Source organism: Bubalus kerabau, chromosome 1, assembly GCF_029407905.1.
Source record: "Bubalus kerabau isolate K-KA32 ecotype Philippines breed swamp buffalo chromosome 1, PCC_UOA_SB_1v2, whole genome shotgun sequence".
Classification (NCBI taxonomy): Eukaryota; Metazoa; Chordata; class Mammalia; order Artiodactyla; family Bovidae; genus Bubalus; species Bubalus kerabau.
The window spans coordinates 58,180,701-58,200,831 of NC_073624.1; the positions used below are offsets into that span (position 1 = coordinate 58,180,701).

Sequence of the window (20,131 nt, forward strand, 5' to 3'; positions counted from 1 at the left end):
ATTATTCAGTGTATCACTCTAAAAGATAAACATTATTTCTTCAAAAAGCCAATATGTAATGCCATTATCAAATCTCAAATAAACCCAACAGTTTCTTAATATTAAGTATCCACTGACTGGTTAAATTTCTACGAGTTTTATCATTAAAGTTTTTTACAGTTGGTTTATTCAAATCTTTATATAATGTCCAAATGCTTTTTAAACAAAAGGTGAAGATTTTAATAGACATTTCACCAAAGAATATCTAAAAATGACTAATAAGCTCTTGAAATGGTGCTCAACATATGTAGTCATTAGAGAAATCCAAATTAAAATGACAATGAGTGATAATTACACATTCACTGTACAACACGCACTGTATACCCACATACATTCAGTTAAATGCCTGTAATTTAAAAGACAGATAATAACAAATTTTGGCTAAGATATAAACCTGATTCTCTTATTGTTGGTGAAATGATACAACCACTTTGGAAAATAGCTTTCACAGTTTCTTAAAATGTTAGACATAAATTCACTGTATAAGATAGTAGTTCCAGGATGGGGAGCACGGGTATACCTGTGGCAGATTCATTTCGATGTTTGGCAAAACTAATACAACATTGTAAAGTTTAAAAATAAAATTAAAATAAAAAAAATAAGATAGTAGTTCCAATACAAGGTATCTGCCCAAGTGAAATGAAAACATATATTTGTGCATGTTCACTCTAGTATTATTTGTAGTAGGTCAGCCCTGGAAACAATCTAATATCTGTCATCTGGTGATAGACAAACAAAATGAAGCATATCTCTACACTGGAATTTTATTAAGCAATGATAAAGGAGGAACTACTGGTACATGCTACAACATAAATAAACTTCAGAAACATGTTTATTGAAAGAAACCAGATGCAAAAGACTTTACATTATATTGTTTTGTTTAAGTGAAATGTTCATAAAAGGCAAGTCTATAGGTGCGGAAAGCAGATGAGTGGTTTACTATTGTGGGCACAATCATTTTTAATCTATACATTTCCTCCTTTTCCTTTTTTTTTCAGTGAACACTTACCTTTTTATCCTTGGCTATTCTTTATCTTGACTCACCTAATTCTAATATCGCCTATACTGCTTCCCCTCCGAAGTTACTAAATGAAGCTTCTCTGTCTCTGGTCACGAAGTTGTCTCCTTATGGCTTGCTTATTCAATTTATATGGTTGCTATAAGGATTAAATCAGAAAAGTATGTGAATAATTTATTGTGATTTCTAGCACACAGCCTGCATTTAAATAGATGGTATCTGTATTGAGTATCAGATTCAATGGGATATACACACACAGAGGGAGAGAGGGAGAAAGAGGTTGAGATTTTAGGGAATTGGTTCATGTAATTGCAGGGAATGTCAAGTGTGAAATCTGTAGGAAAGGCAGGATGAAAACAAAGTTTCTGTGTTACAGTCTAGAGGCTGACCTTTTTCTCTGGAGACTATTAGCTTTTTCTCTTAAAGTCTTCTTTTCAACTGATTGGATGAGGCCAATCCATATTTTGGAGGCTAAGTGGCTTTACTAAAAGTCTACTGATTACAACTGGGCTCATTTCACATGCTAGCAAGGTAATGCTCAAAATCCTTCAAACTAGGCTTAAGCAGTACATGAACCGAGAACTTCTAGATGTACAACCTGGTTTTCAAGAGGCAGAGGAACCAGAGATAAAATTGCCTTCATCATTGGATCATGGAGAAAGCAAAGGAGTTCTAGAAAAACTTCTACTTCTGCTTCATTGACGTGTGGATCACAACACACTGTGGAAAATTCTTAAAGATGTGGGAATACCAGACCGCCTTACCTGTCCCCTGAGAAAACTGTATATGGGTCAAGAAGCAACAGTTAGAACCAGACATGGAACAACTGACTGATTCACAGTTGGGGAAGGAGTAAGACAAGGCTGCTGTATGTTGTCACCCTCCTTTTTTAATGTATATGCAGTGTACATTGTGCAAAATGAATTACAAGCTGGATGAATTACAAGCAGGAATCAAAGTTGCTGGGAGAAACATCAACAACCTCAGATATATAGACGATACTAATCTAATAGCAGAAAGTGAAGAGCAACTAAAGAATCTCTTGATGAGGATGAAAGAGGAGAGTGAAAAAGCTGGCTTGAATATCAACATTAAAAAACCTAAGATCATGGCATCCAGTCCCATCACTTCATGGCAAATAGAAGGGAAGAAAGTGGAAACAGTGACAGATTTTCTTTTCTTGGCCTCCAAAATCACTGTGGATGGTGATTGCAGCCATGAAGTCTTAAAAGACTCTTGCATCTTGGAAGGAATGCTGTGACAAACCTAGACAGCATGTTATAAAGCAGAGACATCACTTTGCCAACAAAGGTCCGTATAGTCAAGTCTGTGGTTTTCCCAGTAGTGATGTACAGATGTGAGAGTTGGTCTGTAAAGAAGACTGAGTGTTGAAGAACTGATGCTTTCAAATTGTGGTGCTGGAGTACTCTTGAGAATCCCTCAGACTACAAGGAGATCAAACCATTCAATCCTAAAGGAAGTCAACCCTGAATATTCATTGGAAGAACTGATGCTGAAGCTGAAACTCTGATACTCAGGCCTCCTGATGCAAAGAGCTGACTTATTAGAATAGACCCTGGTGCTGGGAAAGATTGAAGGCAAAAGGAGAAGAGGGCAGCAGAAAATGACATGCTTAGGTAGCATCACCGACTCAATGGACATGAAATTGTGCAAAGTCCGGGAAATAATGGGAGGACAGAGGAGGCTGGCGTGCTACAGTCCATGGGGTCACAAAGAGTCAGACACTACTTAGCAACTGAACAACAACAACATTTAAAAATAACTTCCTAGCAAACAGCTGGGTACCATAGCCAAGCCAGGTTGATATATAAAATTAATCATAACAGTATCTATTATTATTCTCTCTCCAAGTTTAAATTTCTTTACCTAACTCTGAGTTAATTAGGACCAGGCTTTTAATAGCACTTGAGGAGAAGAGCCCAAAGGGGAGACATTCAGCAGAAATAAAGTTCTGATTTGAGCTAGGTCAGTGGTTCTCAAGCATGGCAATTCTTAGCCCAGAATCATGTGGGGAGGTTTTAAAATGATAGGAGAATGGGCTCTATCATATGCCTGTTGAGACCCAGGTGATTCTAACTGGCTTAGGCTGTGAACAGGATTGGATTAGGCTTAGAAACAGCCTGGTCTGTTGCCACTCAAGCATCAGTTGGAAGGTTAAAAATGCAGTCTCAGCCCCATCCCCAGTAAGAGTCAGGAAGAATTAAAGACATGCCACAATTCCATTCTGATATTTGGGTTCTAGTTTTAATGTGTTTGGCTAACAACTAAAATGTTATAAAGAAACTGATCTTTGGTTTATTGTAAATTCTATTAATAATTGATTTTATCAGTGGATTTTCCTCTTTTACTATACTATGACAGCATGAAAAAGTGAGCACAGTCTTATATTGTTAGTATTTTGGTAAATATTCTGCCTTTAGTGCAGACTTTTCTCAGCAACCAGAGTCAACATAAGGATTTGGGGAAAATGAGTGTTTCAAATGTTTCTAGATCTTCCTTAGTTGACATACAATTGCATTTAGAATATATAGTGTTAGAAAAATGACTGTTGGGTGATTGGAGATCTTTAAGCAAAAAGGATCTTTCTTGAAATAAGTAATACCCAAAGTCAGTGAGACATATACCAGGAAGACATATTTTTCTGAACTTAACTTCTTAGAGACCTTAGTGGCCCTGGGAATGTAGTGCACTGGGCCAACAGGGACAAGCCAAGGCTTCCCAAGGTCAAACTTCATACATTGACATTCACATTCTTGAGGATCTTAGACAAATTATTTACCTTTTCAGTGGTCAGTTTGCTGATTTTAAAGTAGGGTTAGATAACCTACCTCGTATGGTTTTTCATGATAACCTAGATAAAAATGCTTGGTACAGAGTAAGTGTTTAGCAATGCTTCATTTGCATAGTAAATAAGCAAGAAGATATGGCCAGTAGGAATGTCCACTTGCAGTGATTAAAAACAACACTGAGTTTTTAGCATGGTGATTCTTGCATATAATTATAAAGCAAATTACTTTTTTTTTATTTTTTATTTTTAAACTTTACATAACTGTATTAGTTTTGCCAAATATCAAAATGAATCTGCCACAGGTATACATGTGTTCCCCATCCTGAACCCTCCTCCCTCCTCCCTCCCCATTCCATCCCTCTGGGTCGTCCCAGTGCACCAGCCCCAAGCATCCAGTATCGTGCATCGAACCTGGACTGGTGACTCGTTTCATACATGATATTTTACATGTTTCAATTCCATTCTCCCAAATCTTCCCACCCTCTCCCTCTCCCACAGAGTCCATAAGACAGTTCTATACATCACTTTTTAATAAATAAATAACTTTGTTTTACCAATCTGTTTCTAGTGTTTGTTGCCAAAGAGAATCATTTCTCAATGGCTGGAATTTTAGAACTAAGAGACCAGATCTTATATTTCTGCTGAAGTCACTGAGATATTTTATCAAATGAAGTGCAATTTAAAACAGCTAGTTGTTTTTGTCCATTACATAATGCACTTCTGGTCTGGGCTTCAAGCCTATCCAGTAATACATTAGAGTAAGGAAATGCCTACCTCCTTTGCTTAGAATCCCAAATTATTTTAGTGAAGCCGGTAGACTCCCCTGTACAAAGTGATCAGGAGACTCTGATGTAGTGAATTGCATTTGTGTCAGTGACGAAGTCTTTCATAAGTACTCACAGTTGTAGTTGTAAGACCTTTTTCCTTTTGCCTACATATTTCTATGCAATGGAAGTAAGGCACTTAAAATCATGTTTTTGGTGGTAGTAGTTTTATAAAGGAAAATTTAGGGCCAGTCCCCCTTCCTATTCCCACTTGTCATGTTTCATTCTGTCTGTTACCAGTTTTAGGAAAGGTACTATACACTTTGAGGAGAAATCTTTTTTCACTTGAGTTATTACCTAGGGAAAGACATATTTTGTCTTTTTTTTTTAAACCTAACAGAAAGACTCCTTTCTGTGCCTTCACTTGTGAGACTGTATTAGATCATTTTGGTTTCCAGGAACAGTCTTCACCCGCTCATCTAAAGAGAGAAAAAAAGGGTTTATTGTAAAGAGACATGTGGACTAGAACTGGAGGTATCTAGATCTCTTAAAGCTCTGGGAATTCATTTCCCTTTTAGTGCCTCTCTCTTGGGTCATATAGCACATAATAAATAGATGATCATTAATATTTGTGAAATGAAGGAATGGTTTTTCTCTTGTTACCTCTGCTTCTCTGTGTGCTTCAGTATCCTCTTGTTAATAACTGGTCTGTGTCTATTTCTAGGATGAATTCCACAGGAGGAAATGAGACTAACAGATTATCATTGTTCTACTGCTTGGGCCCATGTGTCACACTATGTGTTGCCCAGACCATAGAAGGGTCTTAATTTAGTCAGGTGTCCACCTTGGGCTAGTTAGTGACCGTCAGTCTATATGTGCTTTTCTGGTCTTGGGGTTTGTGTTAACATAGACTAAGACATTGGGGATGGCAGGAACTGGTCCTAATATGTCCACTACAGATGTTTAATTCTAGCTTATATATATATCAGACTCTTCAAGTACCAACTAATTTTAAAATTTAATTTATGGTTATATAATAGGTCTATTACTTTGTAATTTTTGTCATTTTCCATTAGTGCTAATGGAAAGTGAAAGTGAAGTTGCTCAGTGTCCGACTCTGCAACCCCATGGACTGTAGCCTACAAGGTTCCTCCATCCGTGGAATTTTCCAGGCAAGAGTACTGAAGTGGGTTGCCATTTCCTTTTCTAGGGGATCTTCCCGACCCAGGGATTGAACCCAGATTTCCTACATTGCCAGCAGATCCTTTTACCATCTGAGCCACCAGGGAAGCTCATGGAAGTGCTAATGGAAAATGCTTACAAATGAGGAAATGTTAGCAGACAGAGAGTCCCTTGGACTGCAAGGAGATCCAACCAGTCCATTCTGAAGGAGATCAGCCCTGGGATTTCTTTGGAAGGAATGATGCTAAAGCTGAAACTCCAGTACTTTGGCCACCTCATGCGAAGAGTTGACTCATTGGAAAAGACTCTGATGCTGGGAGGGATTGAGGGCAGGAGGAGAAGAGGACGACAGAGGATGAGATGGCTGGATGGCATCACTGACTCAATGGATGTGAGTTTGAGTGAACTCCGGGAGTTGGTGATGGACAGGGAGGCCTGGCGTGCTGTGATTCATGGGGTTGCAAAGAGTCAGACATGACTGAGCGACTGAACTGAACTGAACTGAATGTATTAATATACCTAATATATTAGATATTAGATACCTAATATATCTAAGTATATTAGATTATACCTAGGCATAATCTAATATTTGCTGTCTTTTGATCTAGCAAGTAAATTTGTTGATGGCATCTATTACATACCATTATATTATTGTATATGTATAAATATATATACACATGTACGTACATGTAGACATGTACGTACATGTAGACACACATTTATGTATCTACAGCGTGCGAAAGATAACAGCTTAAGATATACATGTATATGTCTGTGTATATACATATATAATGAGAATGATGAAAATACTAAGAAAGAATAAGAACACAATAGGAAATGCAATTTGTAGTGGTCTTTTTACATTTAAAAAAAAAGTATTAATGGAACACACTTCAGTATTGTAGTGCTCTATGATTTCTTAGATTCTGATAAAACAATTCAAATAGTTCATTTTCTCATGAAGCTTATCATTTTGTGAAAGATAGACATTAAATATATTTAAATATAGATGTGAGAAGTGTTATGAAATAAAAGAAGTGAAGGCTTTTATAGGGAAACAATATTTTAGCTGAGACCTATAGGATAAACAGAAATTAGCCAAACAAAGCAGTGAAGAGAGGGATATAAAAATGCAAGAGCTTGGAACTTTTAAAGAACTAAACACACAAGCAAAAATACCAGTGAGATCTCAAAATAATATATTTTTCATTTTAAAAGTTGGAGAACTGAAGCTCTGTAATACTAAGTCATTTGTCTAAGATCACATTTTAAATGATGGAGGTGATATGGGATCCTAAGTTGTCTTTGTTTTTTTGAAGAGATATATTTGTTTTAAATTAAAATATTCATTTAGGAAAACATTGTTTTTAGTGTACAGCTTTATGAATTTGGATGAATGCATTATCATGTAACCACTGCCACAGTCAAAATATAAAAGGGTTTCATCACCCTCCAAAATGCCCTCATTCTGCTCTTTTGTAGTCAGTCTCTCTCCAGAGCCCTAATCTGTGGAAACCATTGATCTTTTCTCTGTCCCTATAATTTTGCTTCTTCCAGAATATTGTATAAATGGGATCATACAGTATGTAGTGTTTTCAGCCTGGCATCTTTGACTTCATATAAGGCATTTGTGATTCATCCATGCTGTTGTGTGTATCAATAGTATATTCATTTATTGGTAAATAATATTCTTTTGTATAACACCTAAATTTATCCATTTGCTCCCAGTGAATTTGAGGTTCTTGAGGTCTCATCACAGAAAGAATTCAGTGAGAGACAAAGTGATAAGTAAGAAGTGGATTTATTTAGAGAGAAACACAGAGTGTGGGCCATCTCCGAAGGCAACAGGCCTTAGGAGAAGCACACTTCACAGAGTGTTGGTCATCCCAAAAAGTGAGAGGCCCCAAAATATGGCATGGCTAGTTTTTATGGGCTGAATCATTTCATAGGCTAAGGAGTAGGAGGAATTTTCCAATTATTTCAGGGAAAAGGTAGAGATTTCCAGGAATTGGGCCACAGCCCACCTTTTATAGTTAGCCTCAGAATTGTCATGGCACTGGTGGGTGTGTCATTTAGCTTGCTAATATATTACAATGAGCATATTGTGAGGCTCAAGGTCCACTGAATGTAGAATATTCTGCCATCTTGGACTTAATTGGTTCTAACCAGTTTTTGTCATGCCGTATGGCTATGTCATGGAGAAGGCAATGGCACCCCACTCCAGTACTCCTGCCTGGAAAATCCCATGGATGGAGGAGCCTGGTAGGCTGCAGTCCATGGGGTCGCTGAGGGTCAGACACGACTGAGAGACTTCACTTTCACTTTTCACTTTCATGCATTGTAGAAGGAAATGGCAACCCACTCCAGTGTCCTTGCCTGGAGAATCCCAGGGATGGGGGAGCCTGGTGGACTGCCGTCTATGGGGTCGCACAGAGTCGGACATGACTGAGTGACTTAGCAGCATGGCTATGTCACGGCTTCTGCAGTGGCTCAGTGGTTAAGAATACACCTGCCAATAGAGACATGGGTTTGATCCCTGGGTTGAGAGGATCACCTGGAGAAAGAAATGACAACTCACTTCAGTATTCTTGCTTGGGAAATCCCATGGAAAGAGGAACCTGGTGAGCTATAGTTCATGGGATCTCAAAAGAGTCAGACATGACTTAGTGACTAAATAACAACATGGCTATATCATTCTTTTAAAAGTTATACCCTTTCCCTCTTGTTTCACATTTACCGGTTTCAGGACATTGCTTTTTTTTTTTTTTTTTTTTCCTTCTGTTTTTGATGATGGTGTTTAGTTACTAAGTCATGTTTGACTCTGTGTGACCCTATGGACTGGAGACTGCCAGGCTCTTCTGTTCATGGGATTTTCCAGGCAAGAAGAATACTGGAATGGGTTGCCATTTCCTTCTCCAGGGGATCTTCCCCAGCCAGGGATCGAACCTGGATCTCTTGGATTGCAGGCAATTCTTTACCAACTGAGCTACCAGTGAGAGGATAAATAAAGCTACTATTTCATATGCAGGCTTATGTGAAAATAAACATTTATTTCTCTTGGGTAAATACCTGAGAATGGAATTGCTAGGTCATATGATAAGTGTAACTTTATGGTATGTTTTACTTTATTCGACACTTCCAAACTGTTTTTCAAGGTGGCTGTACTAGTTTATGTTCCCACCAGCAATGTTTGAGAGTTTCAGTTGCTCTCAATCTTGCTAGTACTTGGAACTGTCAGTTTTTTCTCATTCTAATAGGTGTGTAATGGCATCTGATTATGGATTTATTTTCATTTGCATTATTCTAATAACTACCAGTGTTGAGCATCTTTTCACGTGCTCATTTACCATCTGGTATTCTCCTTGGTGAAGTTATCTTTTCAAATCTTTCTTCCATTAAAAAAAATGAGTTTTTGATATTTTCCCCCCAATCTGTGGCTTACCTTTTTGTTGTTTTGATAATATCTTGGCAGAGCAAGAAGTTTTTGTTTTGATGAAATTCAGTTTATAAAAATTTTTATAAATCATTCTTTTGGTGTATTTTTACTTAAATCAGTATTACAAATATTTTCTTCCAATGTTTTTCCTAAAAACTATATTTAAGAGTTTAATGTTTGTGTTCATGTCTGTGATACATTTTGAGTTCTGTTTTGTATAAGGTATAAAGAATGGTTTGAGGTTTTTTCCCCCTACTTAATAGTGACCATTTGTTTCAGCATGTTGTATGGAAAAGACTGTCATTTCTTTATTGAACTGCCTTTGCACCTTTGTCAAAAATCAATCGATCATACTTACATGGGCCTATTTTTGAACTCTTTTTATACATTGAAAACTTCATCAGACAACACTACATATATATAGTTTTTAACTGTCAAGCACATTTTAAAGAACTCAAGGTAGAAGAATAATCTATTAGGTTTAGCTAGAAATTCACCATTTCTGTTCTTCCCTTATTTCTGATGTTCCAAGTTTTCTTCCGGTATCATTTCCTCTGCCTGAAGAACTTCCTTTTAGCAATTCTTTTAGAGAAATATGTTGTTTAAATAAATTCTCTTAGTTTTTCTTCATCTAAGAATGCCCATTTCACCTTTATTCCTGAAGGATATCTTCACTGAATTTATAATTCTGGTTTGAACATTCTTCTCTCTCAGTGCTGTAAAAATGTGTGCCATTTCCTTCTTGCTTCCATGATTTCTGATGAAAGATCCCCAGGCTTTGAAATCATTGATTCCCTATAAGTAATGTATCATTTTTCTTTGGCTCTTTTCAATATTTTTGTTCACAGTTTTCAGAAGTTTGATTACCTTATGTTTAGGCATGCGTATTTTGGATTTATTCTTTTTGGGGTTCACTGAGCTTTTAAATATCTGGGTTTTTGTCTTTTGCCAAATTTGGAAACTTTTTAGCCATTGTTTTTTCAAATATTTTTTTCTGCACTGCACTCTTTCTTTTCTCCTTCTGGGACAAGAATTTCTAAATACTAGATTTTTTGGCTTACTTTTAAAATATTTTTTATCTGTGTTCAAACTGGATAATTTATATTGATCTCTCTTCAAGTTTACTGACACTTTCCTCTATCTTCTTTATTATGCAATAGAGTCCATTCAGTGAGTTTTAAAATTTTGGTTATTGCATTTCTTTGGCTCTAAAATTTACATTTGTTTCTTTTTTATATTTTCTTTTTACTTGCTGAAACCTCTCTCTGTCCATTCATTGCAAGAGTGTTTTTAATACTTTCTTTAAAAAAAAACATATATTTTTTAATTGAAAGATAATTGCTTTATAGAATTTTGTTTTCTGTCAAACCTCAACATGAATCAGCCATAGGTATACATATATACCTTCCTCTTGAAACTTCCTCTCATCTCCCTCCTCATCCCACTCCTCTAGGTTGATACAGAGCCCCTGTTTGAGTTCCCTGAGACTAATACTTTTTTTTTTTTTAACATCATTGCGAGGTAATTCTAACGTGTGTCATCTTGGCATTGAAGTCTGTAAATTTTGTTCTCCTATTTAAGTTGGGGTTCTAGAGGTTCATTGTAATTCTGAATAACTTTGTATTGAATTCTGGACATTCTTAATATTGTGTTATAAGACTCTGGGTCTTATTTACATTTTGTGTAAAATATTGATATTTTAACTTATCAATCCAGAGAGTTCAGATTGCAAGTTCTGACCAACTCTTCTGGTGTTTTGTGGTTTCAATGTCAATTCCATTTTCAAAGCCTTTGCATTGCTATTTTGGTCTGTTCCATGTGTTTGCAACCAAGTGGCCAGTCTGAGATCTAGGTGGTGGTCTATAATTTAGCTCGGTTCTCAAATCTTTGTTGTGGTGTTTAGACCCATATCCCTCCATATGCAACTCAGAGAGAGCTCTTATCCCAAGCCTCCCCTTCTCTACAGTATCCCCAGTACTTTTGGTCTCCTGGCCAGAAAACTGGGGGTTTGGTTATCCTGTTGTGCGAGACATGTTCCAGGGCTTCATCTAGATTCAGAGCCAAGAGATAAGCAGACAGAGAGAATAAAAAGCACAGGTGTTTACCTCTCCCTTTTGGACCTCAGTTCCTCCAGTAGGAAAGGAATGTTCTTCCTCCAAATTTTAGGCACCTCTAAGGTCCCCTCTGCTGTCACAGTTGCTGCTGCCACTGCCACAGAATTCCCTGGGGACTGAGGCATTAAAGAAGAGAAAATAAAAAATAATAATAATAAACAGAATTGAGATTTCTCCCACTCTCTCTGAGTATTAGTAATCCCTCTCCCTACTTGTTGAGCCAGAACTAGTGGACTTCTCTGAAATTCTCTCTGTTTACATCGTGGTGTCTACTCTTGGTTTTGGTATGCTTTGAGTTCAGGTTGGGGATACCAAATGAAAAATAAGGAACTCACTGTTGGCATTTTGAATTCTGGTCTTCTCCAATCTGCCTGCTATTCTTTACTCCTTGGAGCTCTCAAATATCTGCTCTTTGCAGTCTGTCCAGGTTTTATAGCTGCATGCAATGGCAGAAACAGAATGAGATATGATTTTTCCATCTTACCCAGAGCCAGAACCCAAAGGACACATATTTTAAAATTCTAGCTAATGGTTTTAGTGGAAGAAAAACAATTACAAAATTATATATTTTTGCTTCACCTGTCATGACTAATTGCTTAGTTAATTAAGAACTTCTGTCTTCATGGGACTCTTGGCAGCAGAAGATGAGTTTTCACTTTTACAAACCTTTCAATTTGCACAAAGAAGATGGACTTAGAAAACACATTTCCATGTGATAAAATAATGAATTGGGAGCAATAGGCTTAAAAACTTCATGATATTTTTATGTCTGTATTCTTGACTCATTATGGAAATGTGTATCATGTATATACAACCATTCTGTACCATTGTCTTTACATAGAAGGCTGTTAAAAGGAGAAATCATTTGGTTCAGATTTCACAATGTCATTTTGGAATGTTTCTGCAAGTTTTTCTGATGGCCCCAGTATAGCTTAATTGGCATTCCACAAGAGAACTGAAGAGAGCCTGGGGACTCAAATTTGAATGATGCTGTCCATGGCTGCATAGTTCATAAGTTGTTTGTTGTTGTTGTTAAGTCACTAAGTTGTGTCTGACTCTTTGCAACCCCATGGACTGCAGCCTGCCAGGCTATTAAGATCAAAGATTCTAGAACCTGATTACTTGGATTTGAGTCCTATTTATCTACCTTTGATTGTGATCTTGGGCAAGCTTTTTAATCTATTTGTGCATCAATTTCATCCTTTATAAAATTGGTCTGATAATAGTACTTACCTTATAGTGTTGTTTTCAAGATTCAGTATGTTAATACCTATAACGTACTTAGAACAGTGTTTGACTCTTTCATCACTTTGGAAAATCATAACTGTTGGAGTTAATAATAGTAACTGGTATTTATTATTATTTATGTGCCAGGTACTTTTTGTACTTATTCCTCACTACTACTTTTTCAGCTTAAGAGATTGATATCAACAGAATTTGTTCAAGATTATACGGCAAGGAAAGCAGTAGAGACATAATTCCAAGCTAGGCAGTTTGACCTCAAAATTTATGCTCTTAATTACCACATTGTATTACTAAAAATGGATCATCAACAATGTAATACCCATTCTAAATTGATGTGTGTTATCAGTGGGTAGAGTTTTTATATAGAGCCTATTTTGTTTATTATTAGGATTTTTAAAGTTTTAAATTAATAATTAGAGATTTACTGTTATGTAATAATTAGAGACTGTTTCAAAATGGCAGAAAAATACTTCTGTTTCTTATAAGAAATCACTGAAAACAGCAAAGAAACAAAAGTGATAGATACACACATTCCATTTTAAGTAAAACTAAGAGGTATCTTTAACTATCATCTATAGAATAGGAGTATGGAAAACAGATGGAAGAATTGTCTTAGCAGTGAGAATGTCAAATCTAACCATCTGTAAGGGGACATACCAGTGATAAGCAAACTGATCACCCAGCCGAATCTGAGAAAGGCTCAAGAATCAGAGGCACTAGGTATTATAGAAGCTGGGTGAGATTGTGGGGGAGTGGTGAGGTGGAATGAGCAAAGGAGGATTGTTGGAAATTGACTATATTTGGACACTGACAAATATACAAATACCAGTACCCCAAGTCTGAAACATATGGAAGGTATAATCTATGAAAATCAAACCTGAGAGACGACACAGAGGAGGGTAGATGTGAGGAAAATTAAGTGGAAATTTGCATATTAGTGGTACTTCTGGCTCTCTTCCTATGCTTGTAGCTTGTTTAGTCGCGAAGTCGTGTCTGACTCTCTTCTGACCTGATGGACTGTAGTTCACCAGGCTCCCTTGTCAATGGGATTTCCCAAGCAAGAACACTGGAGCGGTTGCCATTTCCTTCTCCAGGGGATCTTCCCAACCCAGGGATTGAACCTGCATCTCCTGCATTGCTGGTGGATCCAGAGAAGCCTCTTTCCCATGCTTAGCTCTATAATGTTAACAACAAGCTTACAACCACCTTTCTACCCTCACACCTCCTCAGACAGAATATTGGAAGATCCTTCCCTGAAAAAATTACACACTCCAGAGCAAATCTATGCAGATACTGACTTATGGGTATTCCTGATGAAAAGAAACAAATAACAAAAAACAGTTGGTCTCCATATTGTCTTACAGTGAAATTTACTGCATGCACACAGCTTCCAGTCCCCCTTTTTCAGTTGTCATTCTTAGATATGAACATAGAACCAGTTGCTAACAGTCAACTGAGAAAAGCCTCCAGCAGGAAGAGACACCAAAACAAATAAATAAACAGAAAAAGTGAATAAGAAAGTGAGACTGTCAGGAAAAAAGAAGAAACCTTCAAGAAAATATAATCAGTATCCTCAAAGAAATGAGTATATTTTGCATCTGTAAAGTAATGTGATGGTGTGAATAAGGAAGAATAAAAGGATAAGAAAGCACTCTGAAAAATAAAATATTCAGTAGAAGGATTAACTGCAAATGAGGAAATCTCCCAGAAAATAGAATTAAAAGGTAATGAGATGGAAAGTAGGATAAAAAGATAGTCAATAGCAAAGGTCCAACACCTGACTTTTAGGAGCTCCCAAATTAGAGAACAGAAAAATCCAAAGGGAGGGAATTAGCAAATAAATTACAAGGAAAAGTGCCAGGATGAAAACATGTGTTTCAAATTTGAAAGGACTCACAGAGTGCCCAGCACAAGGGTAAACAAGGACTCATAGCAAGACACTTCACAATACAATTTCATACTCTAGTTTGGCTCCCTCAACTCATTGTAATCACTTTTTACCCTGTTTTTCTTTATTTAAGAGGTGAGAAAGATTAAACACTTGCTTTTTCTAAACTCCTTTGTAGGTAGGTTTGGCCAAGTGTGATAAAGTGCTAGCCTGTAAATTTTTAGTGGAAGTGGGCTGAAGAATTTGTGAGAAAATTTTTGTTTTCTGATATAGGCTATACCTTTGTTTCCTCCTTCCCCCTCTACCTTTTCCTGTATGGAATGTGAGCAAGATGGCTGGGGCTATGGTAGTCATTTCTTTCCATGGTGTCTCAGCTCTGATATGCTTGAACTGCTGATTCAATGATATCAGCAACTACCCATCTTTGGATTTCCTGTGATTTTGCAGAGGTAGGGAGATTCCCTATTTGATTAAGCTACTATATAATGTTGGATTTTCTTTTATGTGCAACTACACCTATATGCAGGTCAGGAAGCAACAGTTAGAACTGGACATGGAACAACAGACTGGTTCCAAATAGGAAAAGGAGTACGTCAAGGCTGTATATTGTCACCCTGCTTATTTAACTTATATGCAGAGTACATCATGAGAAACGCTGGGCTGGAAGAAGCACAAGCTGGAATCAAGATTGCCGGGAGAAATAGCAATAACCTCAGATATGCAGATGACACCACCCTTATGGCAGAAAGTGAAGAGGAACTAAAAAGCCTCTTGATGAAAGTGAAAAAGGAAAGTTAAAATGTTGACTTAAAGCTCAACATTCAGAAAACTAAGATCATGGCATCCAGTCCCATCACTTCATGTGAAATAGATGGGGAAACAGTGGAAACAGTGTCAGACTTTATTTTGGGGGGCTCCAAAATCACTGCAGATGGTGACTGCAGCCATGAAATTAAAAGACGCTTACTCCTTGGGAAGAAAGTTATGACCAACCTAGATAGCATATTCAAAAGCAGAGACATTGCCAACAAAGGTCCATCTAGTCAAGGTTATGGTATTTCTAGTGGTCATGTACGGATATTAAAGTTGGACTGTGAAGAAAGCTGAGCGCTGAAGAATTGATGCTTTTGAACTGTGGTGTTTGAAAAGATTCTTGAGAGTCCCTTGGACTGCAAGGAGATCCAACCAGTCCATTCTAAAGGAGATCAGTCCTGGGTGTTCTTTGGAAGGACTGATGCTAAAGCTGAAACTCCAATATTTTGGCCACCTCATGCTAATAGTTGACTCATTGGAAAAGACTCTGATGCTGGGAGGGATTGGGGGCAGGAGGAGAAGGGGACGACAGAGGATGAGATGGCTGGATGGCATCACTGACTCGATGGACATGAGTTTGGGTGAACTCCAGGAGTTGGTGATGGACAGGGAGGCCTGGTGTGCTGCAATTCATGGGGTCACAGAGAGTTGGACACGACTGAGCGACTGAACTGAACTGAAACACCATCCTAACTCATATACTTCCAGAGGGCAAAAAAAAAAAAAAGAAAAAGTCACATATGAAGGTCAGATTTATATTGTCACATACAATGGCACCAGATTCTCAATAGCAACATTAGAAACTAGAAGATAGTAGAGCAATGACTGAATAATTCTGGAGGAGAGTAATTTACAACCTTGAATTTTATGCTTGGCCAAAATCTTAGTCAGATGTGACTGATAGAGATATTTGTTTTAAATATTTACATTCATGCACTCTTTCTCAGGAAGCTAGTAGAAGGTGGGCTCTACCAAAGTGAAAATGTAAACTAGGAAATAGGGAGATGTCCGACTCTCTGTGAACCCGTGGACTATACAGTCCATGGAATTCTCCAGGCCAGAATACTGTAGTGGGTAGCTGTTCCCTTCTCCAGGGGTCTTCCCAACCCAGGGACTGAACCCAGGTCTCCCACACTGCAGGCGGATTTTTTACCAGCTGAGGGAAGCCCAGGATCTAATAGAGAAGAGAGGCAAAAGAAATTCCCAGGTTAGACCTGAAGTTCAGTGCAGATTAAAGCAGGGGCACACAATTTCTAGTGGGCATAACCACAGGAAAAAACAAATTGTTTTATAGGTTTGACTTTAAGAAAAATTATATTTATAATGTTTTTAGAGTTCTTGGAGTATGGGGGAAGATTTACCCAAAGATTGAAAAATAACAATAAAGTGCATGCAAATCAATTAAAAAAAAGAAAAGCTATTACAGCAAGGAAGTATAATTGTAGTACAGGGCTTTAATCAGTAAGCAATATGTACTTAGTCATTATAAAAACAATTATGGTAATAGCCGCAAATTATGTTTCAAGCATATGGGGTGGAGGAGATGAAGTGGATATAAAGTGAAAATTCTCATACCATGTAGGATACCAAAATATCAGTATACACACATGATTTAGAAAGCATGGAGTTAATGCCAGAAGCATAAGCTGAATGAGCGTAATGTGATCACATCTGGGAATGAGAGAGCGTTGATGGTGGGGTGACCATGAGAGAGTTTGCTAAAGGACAGCTGTGTTTTTAAATCTTTTTGTACTACTTGACTGTATGTATGTATTACTTTGACAAAAGTAATAAGAAAAAGAAAGCTCAGAAGCAGAGGAATTCTGAAACTTTTTATACTTAGACTTTTTTGAACAGTGTTTTTTCACATTTGCACATTTACTTTACTCTTTCTGAAATGTTTCTTTTCTTTTTGTCTTTCTGGACAAATCTTACTCCTTCCATATCATTTGGCTAAAGTGAAGCCATCCATTATCTTCCTAAGCAGAGTTAGTGTTTCCCTTCTTGGTGCCACAGAATTTTGTGCAAACTTCTTTTATATCATTTATCTTTTGGTAGTTGTTTGTTTGCAAGCTTATCTCCCTTCTGTCTGTCAGCAGTTTGAGAGTTGGGAAGTGATGGCTTTAATTTTTGCCTCCTCTGCAGCACTTAGCATACAGCCTAATCATAGCTGATGCTCAGTGAAAGTTGAATGAAGAATGGATGTAGGATACAATTAGGAAACCTGTGTTCAGATTTGGCTTTTGCCTTTGCCCCTTTCCTTGATCAAAGCTTTTAAAAACTGGATGTGATGAGCTTCAAGTTCTCTATGAATTTGAAAATATATTATTATTTTTTTTTATTAATGGCCCTAAACTTGCAATTAAAAAAGCTATGTATAATAAGAGTTCAGTTCAGTTCAGTCACTCAGTCATGTCCGACTCTTTGCGACCCCATGAATCGCAGCACACCAGGCCTCCCTGTCCATCACCAACTCCCACAGTTCACTGAGACTCACGTCCATCGAGTCAGTGATGCCATCCAGCCATCTCATCCTCTGTTGTCCCCTTCTCCTCCTGCCCCCAATCCCTCCCAGCATCAGAGTCTTTTCCAATGAGTCAACTCTTCGCATGAGGTGGCCAAAGTACTGGAGTTTCAGCTTTAGCATCATTCCTTCCAAAGAAATCCCAGGGCTGATCTCCTTCAGAATGGACTGGTTGGATCTCCTTGCTGTCCAAGGGACTCTCAAGAGTCTTCTCCAACACCACAGTTCAAAAGCATCAATTCTTCGGCACTCAGCTTTTTTCACAGTCCAACTCTCACATCCATACATGACCACTGGAAAAACCATAGCCTTGACTAGATGGACCTTTGTTGGCAAAGTAATGTCTCTGCTTTTCAATAGAGTACTTCTTAACTAATGGGCAGCTACTATATATAACACAGGGGGCCCAGCCTGGTGCTCTGTGATGATCTGGAGGGGTGGGATGGGAGCGGAGAGGGAGGTGTATATATAATAAACAGGGAAGGAATGTATATATCATTATGATTGATGCACAGTGTTGTATGGCAAAAATCAACATTGTAAAGCAATTATCCTCTGATTAAAAAAAGACTGCTTCCTACATCTTTAGATTGCAGTTTGTAATTATTTTATATTTTCACTTAAAAAATCTATTTTCTCTATAGACAGTATGCTTTCAGAAGACCTGTCTTGTCCAGCATGTTTCCCAGTATTTTATTTAATTGACTAAATATACTAGTTTTAGGTGTATAATATCATGATTTGGTATTTTTATACATTGCAAAATGACCACCATGATAAGTCTGGTTATCATCTGTCACCAAATAAAGTTATTATAATATTATTTACTATATTTCCTATGCTGTACATTATATCTCTGTGACTTATTTATTTTATAACTAGAAGTTTGTACCTCTTAATCTCCTTCACTCTGTTTCACTCATCGTCCCATCTCCCTCCTCTCTAGGAACCACCAGCTTATTCTCTGTATCTTTGAGTCTGTTTCTATTTTGTTATGTTTGTTTGTTTTGGTTTTTAGTTTCCACATATAGATGAAGGCTTCATATTTGAAGACAAATATGGTATTTGTCTTTCTCTGTCTGACTTATTTTATTTGGCATAATACCCTCTAGGTCCATCCACATTGTCTTAAATGGCAAGATTTCATTTTTTGTTTAAATGGCTGAGTAATAGTCCATTGTATACTATATATCATATTTCTTAATCCATTTATGTAGTTCTGGACAATTAGGTTGCTTCCATATTTTGGCTGTTTTAAATAATGCTGCAGTGAATATAGGGGTGCATGTATCTTTTCAAACTAGTGCCTTTGTTTTCAGAAAAATACTTAGAAGTGGGATTGATAAATCGTATGATAGTTCTATTTCTAATTTTTTGAGGAACCTCCATACTCTTTTCCATAGTGGCTACAGCAGTTTACATTCCCACCAACAGTGCAGGAGGGTTCCCTTGTTTCCACATCCTTGCCAGCAACTGTCATTTGTTGTCTTTTTGCTAATAGCCATTCTGACAGGTGTGAGGTTATATCTCCTTGTGGTCCCAGCATTTGATAGAGAGACTTGCATATAGAGACACACAGTAAGCATTTGTTTAGTAAATACATACTGACATTAATTATGGGTGCTCTGAAGATCCTATTTTTCTCACAGACATTTTAGAAAAATATCTTTAAATCCAAAATCTAATAACTGAGATTTGTCCTTGTCAGCTATTATGTAATACCACTTCTGTCTGCATACTTGGTTTTACATTTTCTGTGTATTCAGTACTGTTTCACTCCTTTAATTACTTCTTCAAAATTTCTTTCATGAGGGCTTTCTGAGTTAATCTCTTCTTCCAAGGCTCAGCAACTTAGTGTTTGAGGGTTGTGATTTATATAAGATTTTTTTTTTTCTGAGTTAAACTAAACGATTTGGGGCAGTTTTTGTGGCTTGATAAAACACTATACATTTTAACGAGTCAAAATCTAAATGATTCAAATCTACAAGCTGGCTTTCCCTTTAATACATGCAAGTAAAAAGTCAAGGACTTGTCAAAATTTATTTTAGGTTTTGCCAAATCTAACATTTTGAAATGCAGCTTAAATGTTTAACCGAATGTTTAACTAACTACCAAACATCAATGTATTTATTCCTCTCCTGCTGTAAGTTGCCATTTGGCAAGAGACTGAATGAAAGTCTTTTTCTAAACTATTCAGTATTTCTAAAGAATTTGCAGCCTTTAACAGTAGTCTCTTATTTCCCTGGATGTATGTTCAGATTCCAAAGTATTCATTGTCATTATTCCAACTTTTTGCGGC

At 37.2% G+C, this 20,131-nt stretch overlaps 1 protein-coding gene and 1 long non-coding RNA gene across 6 annotated transcripts in view; one reads left to right on the forward strand and one right to left on the reverse strand.

Annotated features, from left to right (window-relative positions):
* The window catches only part of ANKS1B (ankyrin repeat and sterile alpha motif domain containing 1B), a 1,161,043-nt gene that overhangs the window by 86,846 nt on the left and 1,054,066 nt on the right, over window positions 1-20,131 (forward strand). The gene's annotated exons all lie outside the window — the stretch shown is intronic.
* LOC129649222 (uncharacterized) lies at window positions 1,083-11,478 on the reverse strand. Its single transcript, XR_008713024.1, has 3 exons — window positions 11,354-11,478; window positions 4,988-5,109; window positions 1,083-1,196 (listed from the first exon to the last, which is right to left on the reverse strand). It is a non-coding gene; the product is annotated as an uncharacterized LOC129649222 (long non-coding RNA).